The sequence below is a fragment of the Muscardinus avellanarius genome (genome assembly GCF_963383645.1).
Source record: "Muscardinus avellanarius genome assembly, chromosome: 10".
Taxonomy (NCBI): domain Eukaryota; kingdom Metazoa; phylum Chordata; class Mammalia; order Rodentia; family Gliridae; genus Muscardinus; species Muscardinus avellanarius.
In genome coordinates this window covers 5,000,940-5,019,443 of record NC_137796.1, presented here as the reverse complement: position 1 = coordinate 5,019,443, position 18,504 = coordinate 5,000,940, and the positions used below count along the sequence as shown (strand labels likewise).

Here is an 18,504-nt window from a genome sequence, read left to right as displayed (position 1 = left end):
TATCATATGCTAAGCATGTATATAACCTACCTGAATCCCATAAATGAGTCTAGGAAGTAGGATTATTATCACATCAGTGGGCAAATGAGATTGATGGAGCCCAGAGAAACGAGGGGGCTTCTGCAGCATCTCACAGGGCGTAGGGACAGGCAGGACCGAATCCCGCGTCAGATTCTAAATGAAGGGACTGATTACTTATGAGCTTGATTAATAACATATGCTGTCTAACTCTGACTCATCTGCCTATAATTTCGCCTTCATTTCTAGAAATTTTATAATCAGTCAAAACTACTCATGGATTTCTAATTGATGACAATTTCTTTTTTCTTTTCTTTCCCCCTTTTTTTTAGTGCACACATCTCAGTGAGGTTCCTTGTGTTTGCCTCCAGTTCCCACCCCACTGCCCCTTCCCCATAGATAGTCCTTATGTGGTCGTACAAATTTCTCCATGTATGAATGAAAGGTCATTTGAATAGCTGCCATCATCAGCTCTCCCTCTTCCTCCTCCCTTCTCCCCTCTCTCCTTCTCCCCTCCCCCACTCCACTCGCGGCTCCCCTCGTGATCTGAGGTTTTCTGGATTCCCCATGTTTTATTCTACAAGTGAGTGAAAACATAGGGCCGTTCACTTCCTGCGGCTGGCTAATCTCACGAAGTCTGGTATTGTTGACTTCTATTTATTTTCCTGTAAACGACATAATTATGTTATATTTTATGCCTGGGTAGAATTCGGTTGTTTGTACGTACGCCATAAGAAAAGTTAGGCGTCAAGGCATTATTCAGTGACAATATGGTAGAGGATAAAGTGTGTGTGTGTGTGTGTGTGTGTGTGTGAGCGCGCGCACGCACTCCCGCGTGCGAGTGTGCATGTGTGCGCTCGTGCGTGCATGTGTGCATGTGTGCACACACGCTTTATTTCAAAACTCAACAGAGAAATTTCCTTACAATGAAAATAACAATCTGCAGGGCCAGAGCCTGACTTGGAATTCTTGTGCCACATGTAGAGATCAGGAGGATGGTGCTGCCCCGCTGCCCCAAAGTGTTCCATTAGTACGTACCGTTTACAAGACCTTAAATCATTGCCAGAAAGTGCCCTGTTTGAATAAGTCAGTGCCCTCTGGAGACGGACCTAGTACAATTCAACACGTTAAAAAATGTTCCAGATGTGGTGGTATATGCCTGCCATCCTATTACATGGGAGGATAAGACAGGAGGAGCATACTTTTGAGGCAACTTAGCAACTTAATGAGGAGAGAGAGAGAGAGAGAGAGAGAGAGAGGAAGAGGAAGAAGAAGAGGAGGAGGAGGAGGAGGAGGAGAAGGAGAAGGGGAGGGGGAGGAGGAGGAAGAAGAGGAGGAGAAGGGGAGGGAGGGAGGAAGGAAGGAAGGTCGGGCTAGGGTTATATCTTAGAGGTAGAATGTCCCTGGGTTCAGTCCTCAATATAACCCCCCCCCCCTACACACACACACACAAATAGAAAAATGTGTCTAAGAAACTAGGAATGAATGTATCTGGGAACCCAAAGTGTGTCTTTCTCAGAAAGGAAAAGATGTTAGGAGCGTCCTTTGTGGTTATCTTCCAATTTGATTAACAAACCCTGCGGCCTTGGCTTGGCCTGGAACAGTCCTAACCCAAACACCGGCATAAGCTCATTACTGCCTTTCACATCTGCCCACACCTCGGGCAGATGCCCAGGGGATGGCTGAGCTCAAGGACCATGCCAGCCTTTTGGACACCCTGGACGTGGCTCTTGGTGACTCTCCTAAGATGGCCCTGACTCCAGGCCAGCCCCCAGAGCCTCTGCAGGAGCCCTGCACCCCGAGCCTCACTCCGTAAGGTCCCAGTCGCTCGCCTTTAACTCCCAGCTTAGAGAGTCACACTGAATTAGTTCTTTGTATTATTAACCAGAGGAGCACTTACATTTTCTGACATCTCTAATCTTGGAGCTCAGGGAATAGCACGGAGCATTTGCATGAAATTACCCCTCATTCTATCTATAGGCCTCGCTGCCAGCATGCGTGAATTTGGCAGAAGCCAGCAGATCTCACAGTTAATGTCTTTCTCTCCTGCCAGGCTCTCTGGAATGGGGTGCATTAAAGTGCCTTGTGACAAAGGGTCGGACAGATCCTGGGATGTGCAGTCCAGGTGATGTTATTTGCATCCAATTAAAGAAGCAGGAATCGGTGGCATTATTCACGCGCGCGACTCTAATACTTTTTGGCTCATTAAGCCTTTGGATCAACTTTTGTTGGAGGATGTTGGCGAGCACGCGGGCAGGGCTCGGGCAGAGGTAGAAGTGAGTTTCCAGGTCGAATCCCCCACCAGGCTGCTAGTCAATTGTATGTTTCCTTTTTGGGGCTCACCTTTAGGTTTGCGCGAAGGTTTCTTTTGCGACTTTGCCTGTTTCTGGTTATATCCTTGGAGCTGAGGACCTTGAACTAGACTCAACCCTCATGAGCTTGGACTTGTATCAGTAATCTAAGACTTTCACATCTCACCCCAAACTCGGGGTGCCCAAGGGGTTGGCAGGCAGTTGTTGGCCGTTCAATCCCCATGTGGTTGGGTTGCTCACAGAAATTAGAGATGTCACAAGATGTAAGTGTTCTTCTGGTTAATTACACAAGGAGCTAATTCAGTTGATTCCCTAGGCTGGGGGTTAATGACTACACTTGTGAGCGGGCGGAGGGGGGTCGTAGAGCGAGCTGAGGAAGCCCGGGGTCACAAAGGTTGTCACACGCTGCGGGGAACGGAGCACACCTGGGACCATGGCTCTGGGTTCTATCAGGGAGGTGCCCACAACCACCAGTCAGGAACTGGTGGTGGCTTTGAGAGGACAGATCACCTCTCAGGAATTCAGGTTTTTGCAATTTCTAATGTAGGAGCTGAGCTCAGAGAAATGGCTTCAGGGAAATTATTTCCAGGGATATTCTGGTCTGCACCAGGACAGGAGGCAGCTCTGGGAGGTCCCATGACTGCTTCTATCAGAGTAGACTCTGCTTTCTTCCTTTCGTTTGCTGCAGTCAAGAGTGTGCCCCATAATAGTTTATTTGGAAAATAGAGATTTGACACTCTTTAAAATGGTGGCACACGCTTATAATTCCAGCATTCGGGAGGCTGAAACAGGAGGATCACGGTTCACTGACAGCCTCAGCTACTTAGTGAGGCTGTTTGCAACTCAATGAGACCCTGTTTCAAAATGAAGAATAAAAAGTAGGGTTGAGGATTTAGCCGGGAGGCAGAATGTCCCTGGGTTCCATCCCTAGTACAGCACACACACAAAAAAAAAGTAGAAATGCAAAGCCTGGTGTGAGGGTACATGCTTGTAATCCCAGTTCTTGGGAGGCTGACACAGAAGGCTGGTAGGTTCAGGGTCAGTCTCAGCAACTTAGGAAGGCCCTCCACAACTAGCGAGACGCTGTTTCAATAAACAGACAAGAAGTGCCAAGCGGGCAGGTCTGAATGGTGTTTCTGGGCTCAGTCTTTGGATTTTCAGGCCCTGGCACGTAGAACACCATCTTTCTCCATACAGGCACCGTGAGCTTGCCCTGGGGAAGGGAGAAGAACCAGGTGATACACGCACAGTACATGTCTCCAGGCTTGGTGCCCTGCGTCCTAGGCCAGCCCCAGCCCAGCTTGTGGGAAGTGTGTCTTTTCTAGCTACTGCTCCCTGGACAGTCCTGGAACTTGTGGGAGGTGCTGGTTGGTGGAGTTTCCACCTCCCTCTCATACACACATGCACAGAAACCTTACAGCTTGTCTCATTACATGTGGACGCCTTTATCTTATCATATTTCAAACAGGGCTTCTTGGCATATTAAGAGGCACCCAAAAGTTCTTTGGTTACGTGAGAACAAGGCTTGGAAGGTCTTTTCACCACAGTGGGTGGCTCTTTCGGCTTCTGCTTCCCTGGGTCCTGTGTTTGCATCCACCTCCACATCCTTCTCTTGGATGCGTTAAGACCCAAGGCTGGCTCCTAGCCAATAGAAGATGGCACTTTCTTCTCCAGGTTTGTGACCTCAAAGATGCATGACTCTGATGAGCACAGATCTCACCAACTCTTTGTCCTGGGCTGGTCTGTCTGTCCCCTTTGCATGGAAATGATCACACACTCAGTCAAGCATCATGTATTCATAAAACACCCAAATCCACATGCTTGGGGGATGCAACGTGAGAAAACACCTAGCAGCTGGTATTTGATAGGAGGCCAGAGGTGTGTCTTAGACTCTGACAGAGACCTTTGGCTGTATCTAGAGACCTAGAATATCCACATTCGTGTGCTCCCATGCACCTCAGTTCACATACACTTTGGTGGGCTTAAGACCCCCTGAAGGCCACTCATGAGTCCCCATTAAGTCCTTGGTCCTGGATCCAGTTCCCCATCCAGACTGCCAGCCCCTCTGGGCAGAACTGTGTCTTATATGTCACTGTATCCCCAGACACCAAGGGCAAAACCTGGCATAGGGTATGCCTTCAGTCTAAGTGAATTGAATCTAATTACAGACATCATCTTGACCTTGGGAGCTTTTTCTCTTTTCCATATATTACTCTTCTCACACTTCAGCAAAGACAGTCTATCTGAGCATGGTGGTACAGATCTGTAGTCTCCTTACTTTGGAAGCTGAGACAGGAAGATCACAGGTTCAAGGCCAGCCTCAGCAACTTAATGAGGCCCTCTGCAACTTAGTAGAGATCTGGCTTCACAATAAAATATAAAATAGGGCTGAAAGTATAGCTCAGGGATGGAATGCCACTGGGTTCAAGACCAGTACCACACAAAAAATAAATAAAAGAAGAAAACAATAACAAAAAAAAAGGTCTATCCCCTCTGCTAGTCAAATGACAATTAAGCTGAAATCATCCCCCAACGCTTTGGTCATACACAGGCCCTGTGACAACATTCCCAGCTCTGGAGGACCTGGCACTGATGGGTGGGTACGACAGGCCACACGAATGCGTGGTATGTTCCTAAGGGCTCCCGGGGCACTGGCCTCTGGAGTTAAGTCGCTCTCGCTGCCTCTGTGGGGAGAGGATGCATTCTGGCCCGGTGGCAGTCTTGACCTTGGGTTGAGTGGGCCCCTGTTGCAGCTCTCCACAGTAGGCTAAGTTAAATGCAGCCCTCTTAGCACCAGGCCTTTCAGTTGCAGCCCCTGAAATGGAGGCACCTCCGGAAGCTCCGCCAGTGCGTCACCCGGCGAAGCCATTGTGTCTCCCCACGGCCCGTGATGAGCATCTCCAAGGGCAACGTGGGGAATTTCCATCAACCTGCAAGAGGGCAGGGCGTGCGGGCATCGTGCGTCCCGATGGGGAGGAAAACCGCGATAAAAAGCAGCCAAAAAAAGAAAGAAATTGGGCCTGGAGCCAGGAAGATACTTTCTGTAGAAAAGGGAGGGAAAAAAATCAGTCCACCCCTCCTGTCCAAATGAAAAAGCATTTAATTGAATGTTCTTTACAGAGGTGAAGAAAATTCCCTGTGGTGTGCCCAGTGTTTCATTATCCAATTGAGTTAGGCACCTCAAGTTTCAAAGACCATTCTTCTCAATGATCATTCTTCTTTCTGTGTCAGTCTGCCCTGTGCTCAGCGAACCCCGCTGGGCTGCATCATTTAAAAGTCAAAACCTGCGAGTATTTTTATGCCCAATATCATAAGGGAGCAAACTTGGGTACCACTCATTTTACCCGGCAGGGCCTCTTTCCTCTGTCTGTTATGTAGATGACGGCGCTTTGGAGATGTGCGGAATCAACAAGGCTGCGCCCCAGACCCTTTCTCAATGCCTTGAAAGGCCTCTGAGGGATAGAGATTAGCAGGCTTAACATTGGAGGCGTCTCAGGGTGACCCTTGAGGCGGAAGATGGCCCACTGTTGCCTCTTGAAGTGAGAAAAGAGACAGCCTCCTGTAGCAGTGAAGGGCTCTTGGTGGGAAAAGTTCATGCACCAGGAGGCGCCTGGCCTTGGCGGGTGGCAGCAGCCCCAGTGAAATTGCCTTGTAGAAGCTCCTTCCATGAGGCAGCCACTGCTGGAGGGGAAGGCCACAAGGGGAGCTGGGAGACAAACCCTGCCTGCAAATGCACCCCACCCCATTCTGTGAAATAAATAACTGCTTTTGTTGCTCTTTTATTTTTTTTTAAGTTCCAGACTTCTGCAACTTTATTATTTTATTTTTATTTTTTTAAGAGCATTTGAAATCAGGTTGTAAGTATTTGAACATCAGGGTGGTTATTTATTTATTCTCCCTTGGGGAAACTTTGGGATGGGTAGAGAATTATTTCAAACGTTTCCATTCAGAGGTAAACCGCTAGGATCGGCTGATACACAGCATGAAAGGGTGGTTTGAGTTTCACATCTGGCTGTCATAGCACCTGGCGCATGGGGGCCCTTAGAAAATACGTGGTGACCCTCAATCCAGTTGTATTTACCCCGAGGCTAATTTCTCTTTGGCTGAAATGAATATTTACATTGTCTTACCTTTGCCAACACCCTATACATCTAATATCCTTTGTGTGTGTGTGTGTGTGTGTGTGTGTGTGTCTGTCTGTCATATATTACTAGTACTGGGATTGAATCCAGGGGCATTCTATCTCTGAGATACACTCCTGGCCCTTTTAATTTTTTACTTTGAAACAGGGTCCCGCTATATTGCGGAGGGCCTTGCTAAATCGCTGGGGCTGGCCTCGAACCTGCTATCCTTCTGTCTCAGCCTTTTGAGTACTGGGATTACACGTGTGGGTCACCATATCCAGTTCAGCTTTAATTTTTGTATGTGTGTGTGTGTGTGTGTATTTGTGTGTGTGTGTGTGTGTGTGTGTGCGTGTGGGTGTGTGTGTGTGTTACTGGGGGTGGATCCCAGGGGCATTCTACTTCTGAGCTCACCACCAGCTCTATTTTTTTTTTCTTTTTACTTTGAAACAAAGTCTCGCTAAATTGCAGAAGGCCTCACTAAGTCTGTTAACCCCACTAAGTCTGTGAACCCATCCTCCTGTCCAGCCTCCCAAGTACCGGGATTACAAGTGTGCACCACCATGCTCCGCATGCCTTCATATTTTAAAAACTGTACAGCCACTATAATATTCATTCTTTTTAGGTTGCAGAATAGTTTAAACCAGTCTTTCCTACTCCATTCCTCCAAGGTTGATCAGTCTGCCTGACTCCCTTCCTCACAGAACATGCAAACATCGTCTCTCCACCTGCACTGACCAAAAAAAAAAAAATTGTTTTCAAGATTTAGTACTAAAAATTATGATCGTGGAATAGTCTAGAAAAAACACTGTGGTGCCTTTCCCAGCCATTAGGCATCGTGTGTCCTGGTTTCTCCAGTTACAACACAGTTCCCTTGTAAAATATCTCAGAGCCTCAGAAAGTAATGAGACTCTTTCTCTCCGAGTAGCTCTGAACTGGGAAAACTTTCTCTAATAATTAAACTATAAGTAAAATCAGCTGCGTTATAGCAGGGGCCTTAAAAAAGGGCCAGCGCTTGCTGACTCACTCCAGAAACCATGTTCCTCTGTACCGCCACGCTGGTCACTGTGAGCCGTGCCCCTCACAGGGGAGGTCCTCTGCCCTGCTTCAAATCCCGGAAACAAGGAAGTTAGGCCTGTTGGTAGGAGCCGCTCACCTGGACGCCAATGTTAGAACTGGATTGTCTGATTTTAGGCCTTGTTCCACAGTTCCCAAAATACTCAGGCTCCTGGAGAACACTTTTCTCTCTTCCTTTGGGCTACTTTTTAAGCTTACATATCACTCTTTTCTTTCTTTCTTTCTTTCTTCCTTTCTTCCTTTCTTCCTCCTTGCCTTTTTTTTCATGGGCAATATAAATTTAAGAGGTTTATTTGGGGAAATGGAGGTATAGTTTAAGAGAGGGCCATGATAAAGGGATAGTTCCAGAGAAAGACCTGGAGTGTTCTATTTCTGGAAGTGGAAAACAGCCTGTAGTTCTGCTTTCAAGAACGCAGGGTTCTTGAAGTGAGATGCCGACTTCCGGTTATCGCTCACTCCACAACCATGATTGCAAAGGGAATCAAGATGTGAGGATGGAGGGACAGGAGTGGGGCAAGCCATGGGTGCAGGTCAATCTTCTCAGCATGGGCGGGACGATGTCTGAAGGACTCAAGACAGTTCCGAGGAGTCGGGGTTCTGTCGTAGGGACCCATGCACCAATGTCCACAGGGACTCAGTAGTTATTGAAAAATAGACTGACCTGCGACTGGAGGACAGTAGTTGGTTTGGGAACCTGGTTTGATTGAACAGAAAAATATAGCCTTCCACTAGAATGGGGAGTCTTTATTCCATTAGTACGGTTCCAAGTTCTCACCAAGGAACTAGACAATTCCCAACGGAAAACTATGGCCTACCCCAACTGGGCGATTCTAAGAGAGTTTAATGATGAGGCTGTTTATATAGATGTGGGTGGAGACACGTTTTCTCCAGTTCCACTTGTCCGTCTCTCTCCAATGCTCTGCTGTTGTCCCCTGATTTGAGACCAGGAGGGACATCAGAGGACGCAGCCTGGGGTGTTGGAAGAAGTTCCAAGGCTGGCCAAAGTGTGAGAGCCGTGTATTCAGCGTGCCCACCCTGCTCAGCACTCCGAGGCTTGGCTGTATTTAGTTTTCATTTGAACTATATTTTACCCTCGAAGTAGAAAAGTTGATCATAAGGTGAAAACCAGGCTGACTTGACCCTTTCTTACCTGTGTGCTTGGCTTCCAGGGATTCCAAGGTAATTTTGAATGTGATATTTGTTTAAAAGTGATACAAACAAGCTGGGTATGGTGGTAATCATAATACTTGGGAGGCTGAGACAGGAGGATTAGGGGGTCAAGGCCAGCCCCAGCAACTTAGCAAGACCAATTCAGAATAAAAAGGGATGGGGTGTAACTCAGAAGGAAACTGTCCCTAAGTTCAAGTATCAGTGCTGAAAAAAAGAAAGGAGAAAGAAAGGAAAAGAATAAAGTGATAAAAATAAATGAACAAAATCTAGTTGCCCAGGGTACCAAAGGTGGTTCTCCGTGTATGCAGTCTGAGAGGATTTTCTTGAGGATAGAGCCACTCAATCTTGACATCTATCTTCTTTGTGGCTTTTTAGTGCTTTCTTCCTATGGTGGGGACCACAGGGGTCTGTGCTCCTGACTCAGTGCTCCAGTAGTCTCCGCCATTGTTTAGCATAGCATTCTTTATATCTGTGTATTTGGAAGCTTTGAGTACATTTCCCAACAGATATGTGCTGATCAAATATCTCTTTTCACCTCTTTATTATTATTTTTCCCCTTCTTCTTTCCCTTTTTATCATTAAAAGCAGTAGTTGCATCCTACCTAACACGTAATGGACATTCCTCTCTGCTGGGTACTGTGCTGAGTACTTACACAGGTCATCTTAACACTGGCAGTAACCCTCAGCAGTGAACATGGTTTTGATTTTCATTTTGCTGATGAAGATACTGATGTCTATAGGGGGTGAAGTAGCTCTCCCAAGGACACGGAGTTATTTAGAACTTGGCAGAGGTGGGAAGCTAACCCAGGCTGCCTGCCACTAGCCATTCACTTAGCCACTAAATTCCACAGGACTGTTCCGCCTCAGGGAGTCTACTCAGAGAGCCCTGGATGAACATGGAGATGTAGGATGAATCAGTAGACTCTCCCCCCTATATATTCAGCATGTTAAAAAGCACCCAGCAGTCCACCATGGTGTTTATAAGAGAAGAAAGCTAGACAGTGATCAAAGGAGAGTCTAATATGTGTTCATTTTTTTTTGTCATTCAGTTTGGTTGCTTACACGTAATTCACTTGTAAATTGATTCTAATGAAAGTTGGTCTTGAAATATTGTATACAGCCCAAATTAGGAGCTTGGCACAGAATCCCCACTTGGACTCCAAACCATTTACTGTTGCCAAATTAGAGGCGGGAGTAATTTGCCATAGGATGGGCTTTTAACCCTAATATCAGGATGCACTCTGCAGTTTGCTATGAAAGCTCATTAGCTCCTGGAAGCAGCTTGTCATGCGGGGGATGCTATCAGGGTAAACATCACTTCAGCCCCTGTTCCAACATTTCTGATTCCACCTTGTAATAAAGGAGAAACAAATCAAAAACTGGTGTTCAGTATCAATTCGTTTGGTCCCATTTACTTCCATCAGAGACTTCTGAGAACCAGGTGGTTCAGAACATTTCCCCCTCCCCTTCAGCTTCTGATTCAGTGTGGGGTTTTGTTCTTATAATTATTACAGACATTTTTCAAATGGAAAAAAAAACTTGGTTTTGAGTCTTGGAGAGAGGGAGAGAACATTGTGGCTACTGAATTTGATTTTTCAAATTGAAATCTACACAAACAGTAGATTTTTCATGTCTGTCTATGTCTCTGTCTAGCTTTCAATGATATGGATTTGGGGTTTATGGCAACCCACTACCAGGCTTCTAGCTATCAGAACTGGACAATTTATTGGCTCTTAAGTAGGGACATAGAAACCAATGCATTATCCTGGCATGCTGGTGCAAGCAGAGCATCTGTTTTCTAAGTATATATGGACCCAGGCCTGTCTGCTGCATGCAAATGGAATGATACCTTTTTTGCTTTAGTGGATATGGTTTGGTGCCATTTTGATTAAAGGATGTGCAGACTCCGGCTGATCGTTAACTATTGTACATTTGTCTTGTCAAGAATAATTTTCTAAAGATTGTTTTTCACTTATATGTTTGTTTTAGGTTAACCAAATTTGAAATTATGCCCAAAGTGCTTCGCCTTTGAGTGAGAAAGTTGGATCTCATTCAGTGAGCTTGGGTTTAAGACTGGTTTTCTTGTATCCTGGCCAGTTCAATGAGTTTTCATGGCCATTTTGTAAAAGATGGTGACTATCTACTTCCAAAAGTAGTTATCATCAATGAAGAGATCCCCAAGTGGTACCTGAAGCTTAAATCAGGATTCTTAACTTGGAATCCACGAAGCAAAAATTAAGGGTAAGGTGATAGGGAGCTCATTATCTTCCTAATATATGAAACAATGCTTCAAGTATGGACATACTTTTAACGAAAATTTCATTAACTAACAAAGAGCTCATGACCTAAAAAGGTTAAGAATCATTACTCTTAAATAATTCTTCTAAATAATGGGTTTGGGCCAGTTTGACATGATTTGGGTGTATTTACATATATTTGCATACATATTTCCATATATTTGACTTGGCCATGCCCGTTAAGTACTGGACACCTCATTATATAAAAGGAGAAGAGGATTTACCTAATGCCCGAAGGAATACTGATCCTGTGCTAATTAAAGCTTGTTCTGGGATTTGACAGTCTCAGAAGAAAAAATCCTGAATCCTGAAGAGTTGGGTTATTTTACTCATTTGCAGTCAATATTTAATAATTTAAATATGGCAGATGCATTTTCAATCATCTTGATCCCTTTTTCCTTATTTTAATTCTATTTGGCACTTTTTTTTTTTTTTGGTGGTACTGGGGTTCCTGGAAGCCCTTCTACCTCCGGGCTACACTCCCAGACCTCTTTTTACATTTTATATTTGGAAACAGGGTCTCCTAAGCCAGCGCGCGCGGCTGGCTTCAAACCTGCGGGATCCTCCTGTCTCTGCCTCCCAAGCGCGGGGATTACAAGCGTGCGCCACCACGCCCGGCTATTTGGCACGTTTTTTACCTGTTCACCAATGGCAAAAAAGGAAATAGGAGTTTTGAAGCTCAAAAGCAACAGAGTTCCTTGTTTGTGGTCCTCACTGATGAGTATTCAGGCCGATGTTGAAGAGCCTTACACTTGATTTCTTGGAAGTTCTGGGCATCTTCAAAGCAGGTTGAGTCCATTCTCAGGTCAACAAGAGTTCAATCCCATCTCCAGAGCCCTGTGGCTCTGTGCAGTCCCTCAGGAAACTCTCTGTCCCCTGACTTCAGCGGCTGTCAGATTCAGCCCCTTGTTCACAAATAGAGCTGTGGTCAAGAACAGCAAGGTCATTGCAGGGTCTCAACCCTGGCCAGACATGGAGTGAGGCGTGTAGTTCTGAGATCGGTGGTCAAGGAAGTCCCAAAGTCATCCGAGATAAGAACTTGGACATGATGGGTTGGTCTCCTCAACTAAACCCTACATAACATAGAGAATATTTCCAAGTCATTTCAAGATGTTTACCTAGAATCTTCTGACAGTTCTGATCTATCAATGCTACAGAGGTATAGATTGGCAGAGGGGAGTGTTTCAAAGGTTATTGGCACTTCCTTAGGTCAGTTGCCTGTGTCTTAGGTCCTGTTCCCAAGAGCAGAAGCTGCTGAAAGGATCTAAGCACGTGTCACTTACTTGTGAGGTGATGCAGGGAACTCCAGGGAGACAGAGAACAAGTGAATGGAAGGCAATGTGGTGTATGGGAATAGATGCACGGATGCTGTGGGCAGATGGGAGGGGCCCAGTTTCCCTGAGGAGCCCTGGGAGACCTTCTCAACACTGTGCCACCCACGGGCATCTGTCTGCCATCACCTGCTCATTGGTTAAAGTCTGCTCCAAGAAGGCATACTCTTCTGAAATTTCCACCCTGCCATGAAGCAGGTCACAGAAATCCCCCAGGCACAATTGTAAGGCTCCTAGGAAGAGGACAGGCACTGGGAAAGCAGGGTGTGCAAGGGATACAGGTGGGCAGGATAGTGCGAAGGTAGAGCAACAGGGGGTGTGTGCCTCAGCCAGCACGTATAGAACTTGATATTCTGTATAGAACTTGATATTCTGTTCCTGGCAGTAGAGGCAAAACAGGGAGCTTTTGTCCATCTCAAAGTTTTCTAAGAAAGGAGACTCTGGGTCTGTTGCCCGGATCAGAGTACCTCCTTGTTCCTGGCGGTACTCTATCAGTTCCGTAAGAACATAAAAAGAGGGATACCCCATGCATATGCATGCACATTATGTGGGTGAGTACATTCCTGGGTGTGTACTCTGAGACTTCTTCCCCTTCTCCTATCCTTTCTTTCTGGCTGCGTCTTTAAAATAATGCATGTTAGGTAAGAATCTACCAAAGACAAAAGACAATGACTAGACACATGTGATTTTAAAGTTGAGTGCACAGGGGAAAAGTGAACAGCAACCCTCATCAATGTGTTAGGCTCATCCCTGCCTCCCTCTGGGAGATGGCAGAGAGGTGTTGCTGAAGTTGCCAAGAAGCTGACCTCAGAGCCTTTCCCCATCATGACAGATGACTCTGCCTCCATCCCTCCTGTCTGTGCCTGTCACCTCTGCCCTCCCTCTTGCTTTGAAATAAGCCCCATCCAGTACCCGCTCAGTTTCAGGAACTCTAAATCATCCATTCTGGTCCCTGGGATGGACTCATTGATGGCTGGCTATTTTTTTTTTTTACCTCCCCTGTGTTATTTTATGGTAGAAGTGATGCTAGGCCATGGGGTTCAGGCAGCCTGACTGTTTCCACCAATATGAAATGGCAGAGATTGCACTGAAGTGGTTTGTTTTCTGTTTGTTAGCCGGTTCCTCTTGCTGACCCCTGGGTAGGTCTAGATGACTCTCAGCTCAGCTGTTGTGTGCGCGTAATATACAGATGGTCTCCAATTTATGACATTTTGACTTATGAGTTTTCAACTTTATGATGGTGTAAAAGTGATACATATCCAGGAGAAAGTGCTCTGGGATTTTGAAGTTCATTCCATTTCTGGGCTGGTGATATGCAGGATATGAGAGTCTCCTGGGATGCTGAGCAGCAGCAGGAAAACATAGAGAGCTGCCAGTCAGCCCTGAGATCAGAGGGAACGTGCCACACTCCACAGCGCTGTGTTGTGAAGTTATAATGCTCAGTGGCTAGTCATACTGAATGCAATTTTGACTTATGATGGACCATTGGTAACTAGCCCCATCTTATCAAGAATTTTCTGCCTGTGGTCAATGGTACTGGGCCACATACTGCTCCCTGAAGATATGAAGAGTTTACCGATTTCAGCTGACCTCAATTTTGAATAATTCTCTCCGAGGGGAAATTTTGTATTCATCTTTTGGAAAACATGCACCATTCATTCTTGATTTCCAGAACTTCTTCATCTTAGAATGCGGAACAGGCAAGATATTCGTTTCCCACGATACTGCTGTTCATAGCGTCCAGGGCTCAAATGTTTATCTGGGATCTCTGAGCAGCACAGACGAAATCTTTTTTAACATATAGACAGAAAATGAAGTTCTCATATTTTTCCCTTAGACAAAAATTTAGAGAAGAGCTCAAATGCTTCTACAGATCATCTGAGTGTTTTAGGTATGTTTTGGATTTAAAAAAAGGATAAAATGTGGCAAAGGCATATAATTGAATATCCGTCAGCCTTACTATAGTAGGGAATCTTACTGTTTGTGATAGCAAGATGGACCTGAAAGAGACTCTGCTAAGAGAAATAAGCCAGTCGCAGGACAGTACTGCATGATTCTGCTCGTAAGAGGACTCTGAAGTGGTCAGCCTCATAGGCACGGGGAGTAGAATGGTCATTGAGGTAGTGGGAGGGAAGAGGGAGTTGTTGTTCATTGTGTACAACGTTTTAATTAAAAACGATGAGAAAGTTCAAGAGATCTGCTGCAAAGCATAGTACCCGAGACTAACAACACTACATCATGTACCAAAAGCTAAGGGTATAGAGCTCATGGTAGGGTCTTACTACACATGTGTACCCATGCACACACAGACATTTTTGGAAGTAATGCATTTATTTATTGCATTAATTGTGTATTGCATTAATTTCTTCATTAATAGTACCCTGGATGTATGAACATGCCAAAATCATCAAATTATGCACATTGAACTTGTACAGTTTCTGACTACATACCTTAAAAAAGGAAGAAAAATTGCTTGGGTATCATGTCACTGGACCACCATGGGTGTAGACCCTAGTTCTGCTTAGAGAGCCTCTTCCTCAGGTTTCCCCACATGAAAAATAGTGGTTTTACTCTCTGCCTTATAGGATCAGTTTGTGGCCTAGGAGGCACTATTGGTCACCCAGCCCAGTGCACAGGACACTCAGTATTTGATATCATTCATCTTCCCTGTTCTTCTCTTGGAATCCAGCAAGTGCTAAAATGTTATCACTGAACACAACTTCCAGGGTAGGTATCCAGTGGCAAAGAAAATAATTAGTGCCCCATTAACATTGTTTAGGGGTAAAAGAGCTGTTCACACACTGTAACATATAAAGAAATTTAGAAAAGTAACTAAGATCATCAAAGATTATTTGCAGTTTCCTTAGATTTGGTTTCTCACCTGAATCCAATTCATATTTTCATTCCCATTTCAAACAGAACTACCCATAGCTAGTTACATAGAAGACATGCAAGGATGTACTCTGGTTACCTGCATGTCCTTATCCAGATATATAAAGGAAAAGTATGGGTATCCTTGGCGATTCCAAGAGTGTGTTATAACACGAGAGAGCGTGAACTTGCTTCCTCCTTCCCCGTATCTGCCTCTCCATCTACAGTCTGTGCCCAGCTTTCATTTCCCTGTCTCCTTGCTAGTAGGGCCACATGAGCTTTTGTGGTAGATAGATCTTGCAACCCAAGAGGGAGGGGCCGTGTGCAGAAGAGAGAGGAGTAATTAGATTATTGGGTTGATCGGTGGCCCTGAAGTGTGAATTTGAGGCGTAGGGGTTGGCCTTCCTTCTCATTCGATGATGAAATCCTACAGCTGTCCAAAGTCAGCCCTTGGCTTATCTCAGCTAGGCAGAATGACAAGTTCAGTTCAAACTGTGAATGGAGAGACAGATGCATGAGTCCCCCAGACTAGCAAAATGCCAGAAATATGTGTTGGGGCAGGATATAAAAATGCAGTTCAGGGACGTGCGTGGAGCTGGGAGCAGAGCCAAGGGCAGAGAGTTGGGAACTGCAGTGAGGGATCCCCAGATATGAGTGGGACAAGGAGAGATGCGTGAGTCAGCGTCAAAGCCAGGGAGAATTTGAAAACCATAATTTGAGGACTGAGCTTGAGAGTCTGATTTGGAACTTTTCTTACAGTCTAATGGTTTCATTTTTTTCTTTCTTTTTCATCAATTTTATTTTATTATTTTTCTTTTTAAATATATCTTTTATTGATGCATTGTAGTTCCTTTTGTTGACAGAAGTCTTGGGAGAGTCCAAGTTCCATCTTAAAGTCATGGCTTTACAAGCCTGTCATAGACCTACAGAACTGTATTGCTCAGGGGTAAAGGTGTGTACTGAAGGTGTTCATCTGTATATAAACATTGAGATACAAATAAAACAATGCTCTCTGTCTAGGAACACCGTATGGACCTTTCTGTTTGTATCACTCTTTCTAATAGTAGAAAGTTTAGCTTCATTCATTCATTGACTCCATAATCCCCTAGGTTTCAGTCTAATTTTCAGTGAGCTTATAGGGCACATGAGAGCGGGAATGGGGGCACTCTGGAATCTACTAAGATGTTACTGAATCCCCATGATCCTTGGTCTTCTCTTCCTTCCAAGCTTGTGTCGGCCAGCCCTTTCCACTGTTTTGGTCCCTCTCTAAGGTATGAGGATACCATGCTGTTGCTTCCTTGCTGAAATGGGCTTGGAGATGGATCCCAGAGAAGAGACAGACATGAGGTGTTCCTTTGTAGGAGCCCATCAGCAAAGCCCCTTCATGTGTTCGCCCTCCTCCTGTCCTCCCAACCCAGGGAGTCTTTATTGAAGGTGCCTTGGATCCAAATCCTTTTTTTCCTATCAACCATTGAAAATGCAACATTTATACACAGAATCCTTTAAGATTTAGGACTTGAAATACAAAACTTTGGGCCTCCTGCAAAACAATACTCATAGAAACATTTTTTTTTTTAGAAACCCAGAAACTTGGATTTTTAAAATACCTATGATTTTTATTCTTGACCTCTCTCTATCCTTTGTAGCAACATTTTCCCTTTCTGAAGCACTTAATGATGAAAACTGGAATTAAAGGGAGAGAAAAATTGGAAGAAAAGATTCAATTTAATTCTTGCCCAAGCGTTCAGACTGCCTGATCGAAACTTCATTTGAATGTTAGATAATATATGTATGTTAGATAATATATATATTAGATAAAATAGAGTAATATATGTTAGATAATATACATACTCATACATATATACATAATATGTATACATATATACATATACATATACATATTAAATAATATATTAAATAATATATGTTAATATATTAATATATTATCTATGTTATGTATAGATAATATTTAATAGATAATAGTATACTCACATTATATAGAGAGACATAAAGACTCCCTGGGTCAGGAGGACAGGAGGATGGCACACACACACATACATACACACGCACACAAAAGAAAAACCCCCACACAATTACATACATATTTGTAACCTTGAGTAGAGCTGATTCCCAAGTATTCTCAAGCAGGTAGAGGTGGAGTCTGCATATTTGTCTTGGAACTCTTGTGGAATGATAATGAATAAAAAACAGTTATGTTTTCAGTGAAATTCCAGGTCCACAGAGACACGAGGCTTTCATTCTGACACAGTAAAGAGAAACATAACCGAGGAATACAGACGTAAGTTGAAATTTGCAAAGAATCATTTGCTTTAATGAGGAGCCATGAGGTGTGAGTGTAGCAATTATCAAGAGAGTTAAACCCAAGACCCCTAGAGGTGGCAGAGGAAGGTCTGTCTGCAGAGAGTTCTCGTTCCAAATGACACATAGCTTCTAGGTTTCTAAGTATAATCTTTGGCATTTGGGACCAAGCCCTTTTTTGTTTTTTCTTTTACATCAATTTGTTTTACTGACAGCTGATATTTCCAGATTTATCCAATCAGTGTTCCAAATGCTACATAAAAATACAGTCGTTGGCAGAATTGCTAGGTAACCTGCTATGTAGATGCTTTTATTTGTTTTAATTCTTTTAAACAAAAAACCTCTCATTTTATTTCCCAACAGGGAGTTGAAATTTCATGGCGGATTTTTCAGGAGGTGGAGTGGGGAATAGATATCTGTTTGGGGGGAAGTCAGATACTTTTTGTAGCAGTTTGGGAAGTGTAATGGATAGAGAGAAAGCCGGGCATGGTGGCCCATGCCTGTAATCCCAGTACATGGGAAGCTGAGACCAGAGGATCACAGGTTTGCTGCCAACCCCAGAAACTTAGCTATACCCTTAGCAATTTAGCAAGACCCTGTTTCAAAATAAAAATAAAATAAATAGGGCTTGGGGGTATAACTCAGAATGCTCCTGGTTTTGGTCCCCTGTACAAACAGAAACAACAACAACTAAAAAAAAAGTTCTCAAATAATTGTTAGGGAGAATTGGGGAATTGAGAAGAGTGAGAAGAATGGAAATTCTGAGGTCAAGGGCAGGGGTTGGAGGATGAAGATTCCGATCCAGAAGAAACAGAGACACATAGCCAGCTAGCTAAGCATGGTGCCAAGCATTGAGTCCTGGTGTGAAGGGCCCTGGAGGATGGAACCACTGACCCCACAGCTGGCAGTCCTCCTTGTAGGCTCAAGAATATCGCTCCAGCTAAAGCCTCTCTCTTGAAAAGGATGCTTCCAATGTCACACAAAAGCT

At 44.5% G+C, this 18,504-nt stretch overlaps 1 protein-coding gene across 1 annotated transcript in view; it reads left to right on the top strand.

Moving 5' to 3' along the window:
• CDH13 (cadherin 13) overlaps nt 1–18,504 on the top strand; it is a gene marked incomplete at its 5' end in the record, with an annotated part of 996,866 nt that overhangs the window by 154,897 nt on the left and 823,465 nt on the right. The window lies entirely within an intron of this gene.